Source organism: Cajanus cajan, chromosome 2, assembly GCF_000230855.2.
Source record: "Cajanus cajan strain Asha chromosome 2, NIPB_CcT2T_4, whole genome shotgun sequence".
Lineage (NCBI taxonomy): Eukaryota > Viridiplantae > Streptophyta > Magnoliopsida > Fabales > Fabaceae > Cajanus > Cajanus cajan.
The window spans coordinates 33,205,678-33,217,708 of record NC_138518.1 but is presented as its reverse complement, the minus strand read 5'-3'; the positions used below and the strand labels follow the sequence as shown (position 1 = coordinate 33,217,708).

The 12,031-nt window shown below is 40.9% G+C and overlaps 1 non-coding gene across 1 annotated transcript; it reads right to left on the bottom strand.

The window, feature by feature from the left end:
- Positions 1–10,103: 10,103 nt before the first annotated feature.
- LOC145955363 (small nucleolar RNA R71) lies at positions 10,104–10,210 on the bottom strand. The gene has a single exon (XR_014431977.1). It is a non-coding gene; the product is annotated as a small nucleolar RNA R71 (small nucleolar RNA).
- Positions 10,211–12,031: the final 1,821 nt, after the last annotated feature.

Sequence of the window (12,031 nt, the reverse complement as noted above, 5' to 3'; positions counted from 1 at the left end):
AATTCAAAAATATTTGATTTGGTTTAGTTAGGTTCATCATATGATGATGAGACCTAGCTAAATCAAATCTATGAAAAATTAGGAGCAAAATGAGTCCAATATGCAAAATTTTGCCTAGGCCCAGTTCTGGCCCAATTACTAGTCACACCCTCAAGCATTGCTAAATGTCACCCCTTTTTCCCTACTGAAAAAAAATACAAAATGAATGTATCAACTTGGGAGGTTAAATGGAGTTAAACTCTCCAAGTAACCTACCTTAAAATCAATATACAAACACTAGAAAAAGTAAGTAAAGTGCCTCACAAATACAAAGGCAAAAATAACCTATACAAGAGACTATGTAAAAACTATACAATATATACAAGTAGAACTAGGCCTTCTCTTCATGATAGAGCATTCCAAGTGAAGAATACCTTGGGCTTGACAAGTCCACTAGTCTTCACAAGGTCAAACTCTTCTTGGATTCTTCTAGCCATAGCTCTAGTGACTGGGCCCTTGGCCCATGGTCTATCATGAGACTGACCTAGCGGCGCTACACGCCGAGAACGAGCATACCCGCGCTCAACTCCCTCTGCGTCCCTATGATCAACCCCCTCAACAAAGCAACCTGCATGAGGAGGAAGGGCACTCGGTTTCTCAACCGCCAACAGCGGCTAGGGCACCAACCCCCAAGCCTGCCACACATCGGTCTCACATACCGACCAATAGGTCGGCATATGACGTAAGCAACGCTCCTGCCCACGTCACGGGAAATCAGGCGACCTTCCACCGTCATCCTTTTGTGGACGGCATCATGGAAACACCTCTCCCTTTCGGGTGGAAGCCTCTCCACATCGACCTATACGACGACACCATGGATCCGGACGAGCACATCGATCTGTATACCACACAGGTAAGTCTTTACACTAATGAGGATGTTATCCTGTGTAGGGTTTTTCTGACCTCGCTCAAAGGGGCCACGCTCAACTGGTACACCCAGCTACCTGCCGAGTCAATTGATAGCTTCGGCACCCTGGTCAGACGGTTCACAGCATAGTATGCGACGAGCTGACCTCATCACATAACATCAGCTACCCTGGCCAGTCTCAGACAGAGTGACGACGAGCCACTCTGGATGTTCATGGAACGATTCGCCACCATCTCGGTAAAGGTCCAAAATCTGAATCCCGAGGTCGCACTGCACTCCATGCTCATGGCGTTGAAGCCAGGACCTTTCGTCGATAGCCTTTGCCGACGACCCCCTCCCGACATGGACGAGCTCCGAGCTCACGCTGCTGTGTACATCCAGATGGAGGAGCATGTCGAGTTCCGCAAGGCAATTCGCGACAAACCACAAGGAAAGCAAGACCAAGGTCAGGCCATGAACATTTAAAGTTGGCGACCTTGTTTGGCGATTACGGGGAGAAGCAAGAACAGACCCCTCCAAAGGAAAATTTGGAACTTGGAATTTCACCCACCTCAAATTTTATTTCTCTTAACTTGTAAATTCAGGTGATGTACTCTTTTTTCCTCCTCAGCCTTTTTTCCCACTAAAGAAAAAGGTTTTTGGCCAAGGAAGGTTTTAACGAGGCACACCTCATAAATAAATCAACAAAGCAACTCCATTCCCATACATTTTCGATATTGGCACATTAACCATGACGACTTGCCAAGGTCGAGTTTGAACCTTGATGTTAAAGTCGGGTTCGAACCTTCAAATACAAATTACATTGCCAAGGTCGAATCTGAATCTTGATGCCAAGGTCGAGTTCGAACATTGAGATCACATTTTCTTAACCAAGGTCGAGTTTGAACCTTGATATTCCAAGGTCAAGTCCGAACCTTGAGATCACATTTTCTTAACCAAGGTCGAGTTCGAACCTTGATATGCCAAGGTCAAGTCCGAACCTTGAGATCACATCTACTTAACAAGGTCGAGTTCGAACCTTGATATGCCAAGGTCGAGTTTGAACCTTGAGATCACATCTACTTAACAAGGTCGAATTTGAACCTTCAAACAACAAATTTGGGAACTCCTCAAAAGCCCCTTTGCTCTTACATCACTCGATGCTTGGGGGGCAAGTGTACTGGCCAGCCGAGTTGCCAACTTGTCCCTCACCAATCTACTGACTCGGTCAAAGGTTTACCAGCCTAACCAAGCAGTAAGTTCATTATTGTCGAGCTCCTCAGCACGACCATGAAACATGGACATCGGAACACCACATCAGCCCAAAGAGGCCACGTCATCAAACAAATAAAAATACAATCTTGTCACCGCGCCGCCCACGCGTTATGGGAACAAGGTGACGGTTATGACACATGGCGTCATGACAAATAGGCGTACGCGAAAAGTCACGACCCCTTGTCGAGCTCGGTCTTAACTCCTTAACCTACGGTCTTCGGAGCTCGGGGGGCTAGTGTGATGGAATAACACTAAGGCCGAGAAGACCAAGAGGTGATATACTAAAGGAGGCAAGAGGAATGGGATAGTGAGGCCATTTTTGGACCTTAGCTCCTATGTTTTTTTTAGCATTTATTTTATTTTCTATTTTTACCCTTGTATTTTGGGGTATTTTAGTCATAGAATTTATTTTCTTGTATTTCCAATTTTACCCTTGTATTTTGGGGTGTTTAGGACTTAGAATTTATTTTCTTTTGTATTTCCCATTTTACCCTTGTATTATGAGGTGTTCTAGATGATTAGGGTTTTAATTTTGGGCTAGGGTTTAACATTAGGAGGTGACGCATTTTTTTGGTGACCTTGGACCTATTTTTGGTGTTAGAAAGGCTTAGGCCCAAGTGGAGGGCAAAGGTTGCATGGTCTTAACATGCACCTAGATATAGCCAATCTAAACCCATAGATTCCATCCTTGGCCACCAAGTTGCATCTAGGGTTCATTTGCATTTCATTTGGAATGCATTTGCCTACTCCAAATGTAACCCTAGATGCCTCCCCTCCTATAAATACCCAACACCCCACCACTTGTAAATACTTTGGATTATATGAACTTGAGTGAGCCTTTTGTGCCTCAAATCCTCTTCCTTAGTCACTAGGTTAGTTTCGGCTAGCCACCTTCATTCTCCACCCTTGGAGAGTGAAACCCTAGATTGGCCTCCATCTACACTTGGAGTGAGCCAACCTTGTGAGCACCAAACACCATATGCTTCCGCCTTCCATAAACACTTCCGCCCAACACCTCCTTTTCACGCCCATCTCCCTTGTCACCATAAACCTCCCTTTTGTCTACCCCTTGGTGAACCTAGATCAAGGGCAAGGAGTCTCCCTTCATCACACTATCATCATCCATGGAAGGAACCACTCCATCAAGTGGTATCTAGAGCCAAGGTTCATCAAGGGTAAAACTTTGTCTTCCTTGTCTTCTTGCTTGTTTTTCCTATTCGGTCTTTTCTCTACTCCTTCTCATTTCTTGTGTGGCCGAATAGTTTAGGGCTCATTCTTTGTTCCTTGTGAGCCTTCCTTGAATATTATAGGTTTCCATTATTAGGTGTTGCCATGCTTTTTCATTTTTAGGTTTGAGTCTCATATTAATATGCTTTTTGATTTTTGAATCTTTTAAGTTTTGTCAAAGTTTCTTTTCCTATATTTTGTCAAAAAAAAAAAATTCCATGTATGTATGCCAAACACTTTGCATGAATGCATGAATCAAAAATATATGATAGTGGGCGTGACATATAGAATCTTTTTAGGGGTCATTCATGCATGCTACTTAGTCCTAGCATGTTCTTTGTATTTTTGAGTTTCCATGTGTGAAATGCTTCCTTGCACATGCATAAAAATTGCTGCCCTCTTTTCCCTTGCATTCCACTTGTTATGGTCTTTATTTGATGCTTAATAACCCTAAAAGAATCTAAGAGGTGTGCTGAAAATTTTGTGCAACAAATCAATTTCCACTCAAAAGATTCCTTAAGCACCACTATGAAACCGCCACTTGTCCTCCTCTCCTTCTCCTAAAATTTGACCTAATTTCTCTCCACCCACAAGTGCAAAACCTAAGCAACAATTGGGCTGAACATTAAAAAAAAAATTGGACCCAAGGTATAAAAGAAAGTGACGTGAAAAGAAAGTATAAAAGAAAGAACAAAAAAAAAATTTTGACCAAAAAGGACTTGTTGCTAGACTTGTGGACTTGGACCAATACCTATGCTTTTTGGAGTTGGACTTAAGACCATTATTGACCTATTTTGAGACCTTAAAGATGGCTGGAACGAATCAATTAAAAGACTTAAGCAAGTGGACTAAACACTAATCCATTCTAGTGCCATTCTAGGATTACTTTTTTGTGTGCTTCCTATCGCCACCCGCCGAAACGGACCTTGGCATTCGCGACGATGGTCGGACTCTTTTTAAGTTTTGAAAAATGATGGATTGTTAGAACGAATTATTCTCAAACTGAGACCTCATCGAACTAACAATTTTATTAAATGATTCACCAATCCATGTTAATCCCAAGCGGGACCCTCCATGGATTAGTGGTTTTCGCAAAAAGAAGGGTTCTTGGAGTCGCCACCAATGTTTTACTCAAAACATTGGAAAAAGGGATAAGGCAATTGATTTTCGCAAATCAACCTTGGCCATTACAACCAGAGTTGGGTAAGGGAGTCGGTTACGTGTGGGGAAGGTGTTAGCACCCCACAACGCCCCTTTCGGGTTCCCTATGATGGATTATTTCATAAATAACAGTGTAAAATTACTAAATTACCCCTATTTATTAGAAACGACTATGAACAAGATATCTACATGATGAATAATTTAAACATACGATGCAACAATCAGAAAGCAGTAAAAGGAAGGATTTTGAAGAAGAAACCTTTGAAGCGTGCTTTTATATATTCAAATAATAGGAGGCTTTTTGGCACTCATTCCCACTACACGCTTGCTCGCTCCTTCCCTAAAAATTAATTTTTACTATGGAAATCAAAAAGATTTCCCTTCGACTAGTTCGAATCCTCAAGCTAAATGCTCAGAACTCAAGAACTTCGTCGGATCGGCTCTCGGAGAGACTTGTAGGGCAGAACACTGCTCAAAAACCCCAGAATACTCAGCAAGAGGGTCCAGAAGTCTGGAAAAAGTGTAGAATGACGTCCAAATGACGTCCTATATATAGGAGTGAGGCACAGTACGGCCTCTGGGGTCAATACGGCCCGTACTGAAGTTTTGAACTACAGTACGGCCGTATTGAATTCAGTACGGTCGTACTGAAGTTCAAAAACTTCAGTACGGCCGTATTGGGTTCAGTACGGCCGTATTGTAGTTCAAAATGTTCAGTACGGCCGTACTGAACTTCTAGGAGGCCGTATTGAGCTCCAATCCTCCCACTTCCTTATTTCAAGCTACTCTAAGACCTCTAAACCTACAGATAATCATCCTAGGGTCTTCCAGGAGTCCTTCCGGCTGACTTTCCTTCGGTCTTTGAGAGTCTTCGAGTCTTATTTCCGACCCGGACAATTTTAGGGGTCTACAGCTGCCCCCCCTTTACTTAGTCAAACGAATTTTTGGTGTACCGGTTGACAAGTAAAGGAGTTGACCCAATTGTCCGGGGAGTAGGCCATCCTTCTGACTTGTAGTGTCTTCCGGTGGAAAATTGTTGAGTAGCCTCTCCAGGTTGAGTATTAGTCGTAGCCTCTCCAGGTTGAGTATTAGTCGTCGCCTCTCCAGGCTCGTGCATACCTCGGTGCTTCTGACAACCTCGGTAGCTGAGTACCGCCTCTCCCGGCTTAGCTTCACTCGTCGCTCGAGCTGGAAGCTGCATACCTCCGTGTTTTTTACGACGGGGTAGCGTGAGTACCGCCTCTCCAGGCTTAGCTTCGCTCGTCGCTCGAGCCGGAAGCTGCATACCTCCGTGTTTATGACGACGGGGGTAGCGTGAGTACCGCCTCTCCAGGCTTAGCTTCGCTCGTCACTCGAGCCGGAAGCTGCATACCTCCGTGTTTGTGACGACGGGGTAGCGTGAGTACCGCCTCTCCAGGCTTAGCTTCGCTCGTCGCTCGAGCCGGAAGCTGCATACCTCCGTGTTTGTGACGACGGGGTAGCGTGAGTACCGCCTCTCCGGGCTTAGCTTCGCTCGTCGTTCGAGCCAAAAGCTGCATACCTCCGTGTTTGTGACGATGGGGTAGCGTGAGTATCTCCTCTCCAGGGATTTGTGATGATTTTGTCTCCACAGTCCACGATGCTGCTTCGACGGTTGTTTTTTGATTTTGGTGCCGCTGAGGGCTAGATAACACAGGGATCCGTCTAAGGGATGTGCAGTTACTCATAGGTTCTTGTGTCCCAACTTTTCATTGCGTAGTTGGTGTCCATTGGGGATTTTCTGATTCCTTGGGGATGCAGACACAAAGATGCTCGTTCTGATGTGAGCGATGCCTTATGATTGGCTGACGTCCTTTCGACGTTGGTGGAGTATCCCGGTTATCTTTATTCGGGTGACTCTTTTGATTTTCTGATTTTTGTTGCCTCTGTGTAGGCTATTATCCGCTGAGGGATTCTATTGTGATGATTTTGTCTCCACAATCCACGATGCTGCTTCGACGGTTGTTTTTGATTTTGGTGCCGCTGAGGGCTGGATAACGCAGGGATCCGTCTAGGGGATGTGCAGTTACTCATAGTGATAGCAAACTTAGGAGAAGTGATGGATGATCTTCTCCACGGATTTGCTTAGGCCGGATCTTCTTCAATGGAGGCTTGATTCTTCAACTCAAGAACACTTAGAAGCTTAAGAACTCACGGATGAACTCAACCTAGAATTAGGAGGGAAGCATCCAAGCTCAAGCATCAATGGAGAGCACACTTCAAAGAGGAGGATTCTAAGGTTAAATCCTAAGGTTTTGAAGATGAACTCTAAGGAGACTTTGAGAGGGAAACTCGGAACTATGGCTCACAAATTTCATTAATCATTCAAAGTGAATACAAAAGGTGAAAGAATGGCTTAAGTATGCACGGAATTGTGACCCATAGGTGCCTAAACTAAAGCCTCACAAAATGGCGCCTAAAGTTTGAATTCAAATTTGAATTTTGAATTCAAACTTTGGTGCACATGTGTAAGTCCGAAAATTTAGGTACCAAGGTGCATTTAGGTGTGATTTGAGAGTCATTTAGGGTTAATTTGAGTGGCACATGTTCAGCCACCCATGGTGCTAAACATGTGACTCAAATGTAACTTAAATGACTTCCAAATTAAACCTAATTTAACCTAATTAGCATACTTTAGTATTCCTTGTATTTTCCTATTCTAATGACCTAATTAAATTGGTCAAACAATTACAATGGAAAGGAAAAATTACAAGAATGAAAATGAGCTCAATATTGGGTACCAAAAGCCCAAAGGCCCATGAAGCCCAAAACTAGGCCCAACTAGCCTAAAACCTAAAATGCTACTCTATGTGGTCCAAAATACAAGACCAAAATATATGATACCTATACTAACATGATGTATACAAAACATATGAAAATAGCTATAACAAAATATGGCCCATGAAAAGTTCAACTTGGGCCTTCCCAGGCCCATCAGGCCCATTGGGCCCTGACTGGCCCAAACCTTCATGTCTAGCCAACTCCTCTTGGTTCTTTGAGTATGTCACCTCTTGCACTCCAAAGCATGATTCCATCATCCCCTCCCTCTTGAAAAGGATTTGTCCTCAAATCTCGAGGATGAATGGAAGAAGAAAAATTAACACCTACATATAAAACATGCAAGGAATAAGAAGTAACATGATAAGATAAAAGATCATGGATCCTAAGAGGAGTCCTAGTATCTAACCTAACAAAGAAAGATAAAATATTAGACTCTCTAGAAATAGGCTCCTCTTCTAAGCATAACCTAGAAGTAAAACCTAAAAATGTAAGAACACTATGACTAAGACAATGAAAAGACTGATTTTTAAACACTACAATATCTTGCCTAAAGTACCCTAAATGGTATCCTAGGCTTTTCCTAAAATATAAAGAAAATACTACTAAAAAACGTCCTAAACAATTTTGGATTTGATTGTTCATTAGCTACTCATAGTGATATAATCTATTTTTGTCTTGTAGGGAAGGAAACTGATGTTGTGTATTTTACTCGTATTTTAGCACTTTAATTCACAAGAATTCATAGCATAATCATGCATATCTTTCATGTTTTTAATAAATTTTTATATCATTTTCCTATTTTATGCTTTTCTTGGTATGTGTTGTGTTTTCTCTGAGCAGGATCAAGATTTAAGAATTAAAGAGGAAATGCTGAGCTACAGGGAAAATCACGGCCGTGATTCTAAATCACGCCCGTGATTCACCAGAGAAAATCACGGCCGTGACTCCCAATCACAGCCGTGAACGCCACTGACCCTTCATAGATGTGCTCCAGAGAAGATCACGGTCGTGATTCTCAGTCACGGCCGTGATTCACTTCGCGTCGATTTGGTGAATGAATGGGCTCCAGAGAAGATCACGGTCGTGATTCTCAGTCACGGCCGTGATTCACTTCGCGTCCCAGCTTTTTAAGTTTTATGTTTTATTTTTATTTTTGTAATTTTTATCTTGGTAGTTTTACCTTTTTACCCTTTTAGGTTATAAATTAGATGAGGTTAGCCTAGAACAGGACTTTTGGTTTTCGGAGACAGTTTTATTTAGTTTTTGACACTTGGAGAAGGTTGGGCGCCTGTGCCATCGACTCTAAGGTTTGCTTTTCTTTTATTCTTCTTTTCTTGGAGAACTACTATGAACTCCTGTGAGTAGTTTCCCTTTTTCTGGGATCAGGGCTTAGCCTCTGAGAACCTCTTTATTAATGCATTATTCAGTTTCTTAATTTTATTCCAATTCTTGATTTCTTCTTTTATATTTTATATATGAACTTTAACATTATTGTTTTCGTAATAACATTAATTAAGGATGAACTGAGAGGAGAACTTGATTATAATTATGATAAACAATTAATCTTAATTTTCATAATCATAGATAATTAGGGATGAACTGAGAGGAGAACCTAATTATCGGAACCTAAAGGAACAGACTTGAGTGTTAAATCACGAGAGTTGATTTAAGCTTTCGAGGAGCAATAGATTAACAAAGATCTTAATGGGTTTAATTGAACGTAATTACCACGAGAGTAGGGATTAATTTTAATTAAACACGTCCTCGTAGCCTGAGAAGGTGCAAGAATTAAATTAGGTTAAGACTACCTTCAAGATGGAATAGAATTAATTAATGAAAATAATAATTCAATATTGTTGGAACTCTTTGTGCGAACCCTAGATTCCCGGAAATCTCTTTATCTTATCTTAAAGTTTTATCTTATTCATTAATTGCATTACTATCTCTTTTACCAGCGAATCTGATCTTATCATCTCAAAACAAACATTCTATCTGTTTTAAAATTCAAATTAAAATACTAGTAATTCTAGGTCAAACACGTAGTCCCTGTGATTCGATATTTATTACTTGACGACAACCGTACACTTGCGGTTTTTCTAAACATCAAGTTTTTGGCGCCGTTGCCGGGGACTACGTCTCTTGATTTAAATTACAATTATTTTAATTCGAATTTTTTAAATAAAAAAAAAAAATTAAATAAATAAATAATTTTTTTTTAGTGTTTAATTCTCCAATTCAGATTTCACGGGTCACTTTCTTTTTTTTTTGCAGTGCCTTAGGGTTAATGCAAAAGAGATCTCTACGTCTTGGGAAACCAACACCACTTGATCCTGAGATTGAAAGAACTCTCCTGAGAAGGAAAAGAAACCTTTTTAGAGAATTTGACATGGCTGCACAACGAGATAATTTACCGCTTCGGGATTACTCTGCACCCGTAGCTCGTGGGATACCTGGAGGGGAGATGCAAACTGGAGCTACTGTACCAGCTTCTCTGGTGAATATGCTCAAACAGAACACCTTTGGAGGACTACCATCAGAAGATCCTAATGACCACTTAGAGGGGTTCTTGGAAATCTGTGAGACCCAGCAATTTGATGATGAAGTTTCTGATGGAATGCGACTCCGCTTATTCTCACTCACCTTGAGAGATAAGGCAAAGGTGTGGCTAAGAACAGTGCCTAGAGAAAAGATAGCAACTTGGGAATTATGTGAAAGAGCTTTTCTAGAGAAATTCTTTCCTCCTTCTAAAACTAAAGAATTGAGGAAGAAAATCACTAATTTCCAACAAGGCACTGGAGAGACTATTTATGAAGCATGGGAGCGGTTCAAAGGATATCTTCAAGCATGCCCACAACATGGCTTCAACCGTTGGCTTACCATCCAATTTTTCTTTGAAGGATTGGACCAACAAAGCACCATGATATTAGACTCAGCAGCTGGAGGATCTTTCATGGGGAAACCTATTAATGACTGCATGATTATTTTGGAAAATGTAGCCTCAAATCACAGCCAATACAGTGAAAGAGAAGTCACAGCAAGGAAAGGAACTCCGGGGCGATATGAAGTGAACAATATTGAGTTACTCTTAGCAAAATTTGATACTCTTAATCAAAGATTAGACAAGATGGAAAAAGCTAAGGTTAATTCAGTGGCTACAAATCAAGTATGTGACCTTTGTAGGGAACAAGGGCACACTGCAGTAGATTGTACCTCAATTTTTACTGGAGAAAAAGAAGATACTACTGAACAAGTGGCAGCTTCTCATAATTTCTATGACACTCCTCGAAGAGAGAAGAGTAATCCATATTCCAACACATACAACCCTGGTTGGAAGAATCATCCTAACTTTTCTTGGAAGAATAACCCAGTTCAAGGAACTAGCAATCAGCAACCTAATTTTCGTCCGTCCAATCACTTCATTAATGGGGAAGGAAATCCAGTACAGACACCCTCAATTCAACAAAGTGTTTCAAGATTAGAAAACCTTATGGAGAATTTTGTCACTAATCAAAAACAGAACAATGATTCAATGGCAAATTCTATTCAAAACCTTGCTGTCAAGGTTGAGAATATTACTCTCCACAACAAGATGCTGGAAAATCAAATTGCACAGTTGATGCCTAGTTCAAACAATTCTCCAGGTAAGTTCCCAGGTAAAACAGTTACAAACCCAGCTGAAAATGTTAATGCTGTTACTTTAAGGAGTGGGAAGAAATTAGACGGACCTGTGTCTAATCAAAATGATAATATTGAGATTGATGAAGACGCTTCTCCTATGGTTGAAAAACCTGAAAAAGAGAGATTAGAAAAAGAAAAAGTATCTTCATCAAAGCCTCAAACTGTTTATCACCCTCCAATTCCTTTTCCTCAAAGGTTAGCAAGGACTAAACTTGATAGACAATTTGAAAAATTTTTAAATATGATCAAACAAGTGTATGTAAACATTCCATTTGTAGAAGCTCTACAACAGATGCCTACATATGCTAAATTTCTTAAGGATCTTTTAGCTAACCGAAGGAAATTGGATGATAGAGAGACTGTTACATTGATCCATCATAATTTGCCCAAAAAACTTAAGGATCCTGGTAGTTTCTCTATACCTTGTCTCATTGGAAATCTAAGGTTTGAAAAAGCCTTATGTGACCTTGGGGCAAGTATCAGTTTAATGCCTTTATCAATTTGCAAGAAATTAGATATGGGAGAATTAAAGCCTACAGCAATGTCAATCCAGCTAGCAGATAGATCTATAAAATATCCCATAGGAATTTTAGAAGATGTTCCAGTTAAGATAGGTAAATTTTTAATTCCGGGAGATTTTGATGTTTTAGAAATGGAAGAGGACAAACAAATACCAATCATATTAGGTAGACCATTTTTGGCTACAGCAGGCGTGATAGTAGATGTCAAACATGGAAAATTGTCCTTATCCATTAATGATGAAACAATGGAATTTAATATTGCTAAATCTGTTAGACAACCTTCTCTTGAAAATATTTGCTACAGGGTTGATATATTGCCTAAAGACATGGAGGAAGAAGTCATGAGATCTATTTTGAGGGATCCCTTGGAGAATTTTCTAGTTGGAGGAAAGCACATAGATCTTGAGGGGATTCAACCTAATTATGCTTGCTTGATCGATTCAAGTCCCCCGTGTAAAGAAAAAGATCCTCTAGTAGAAAGTCT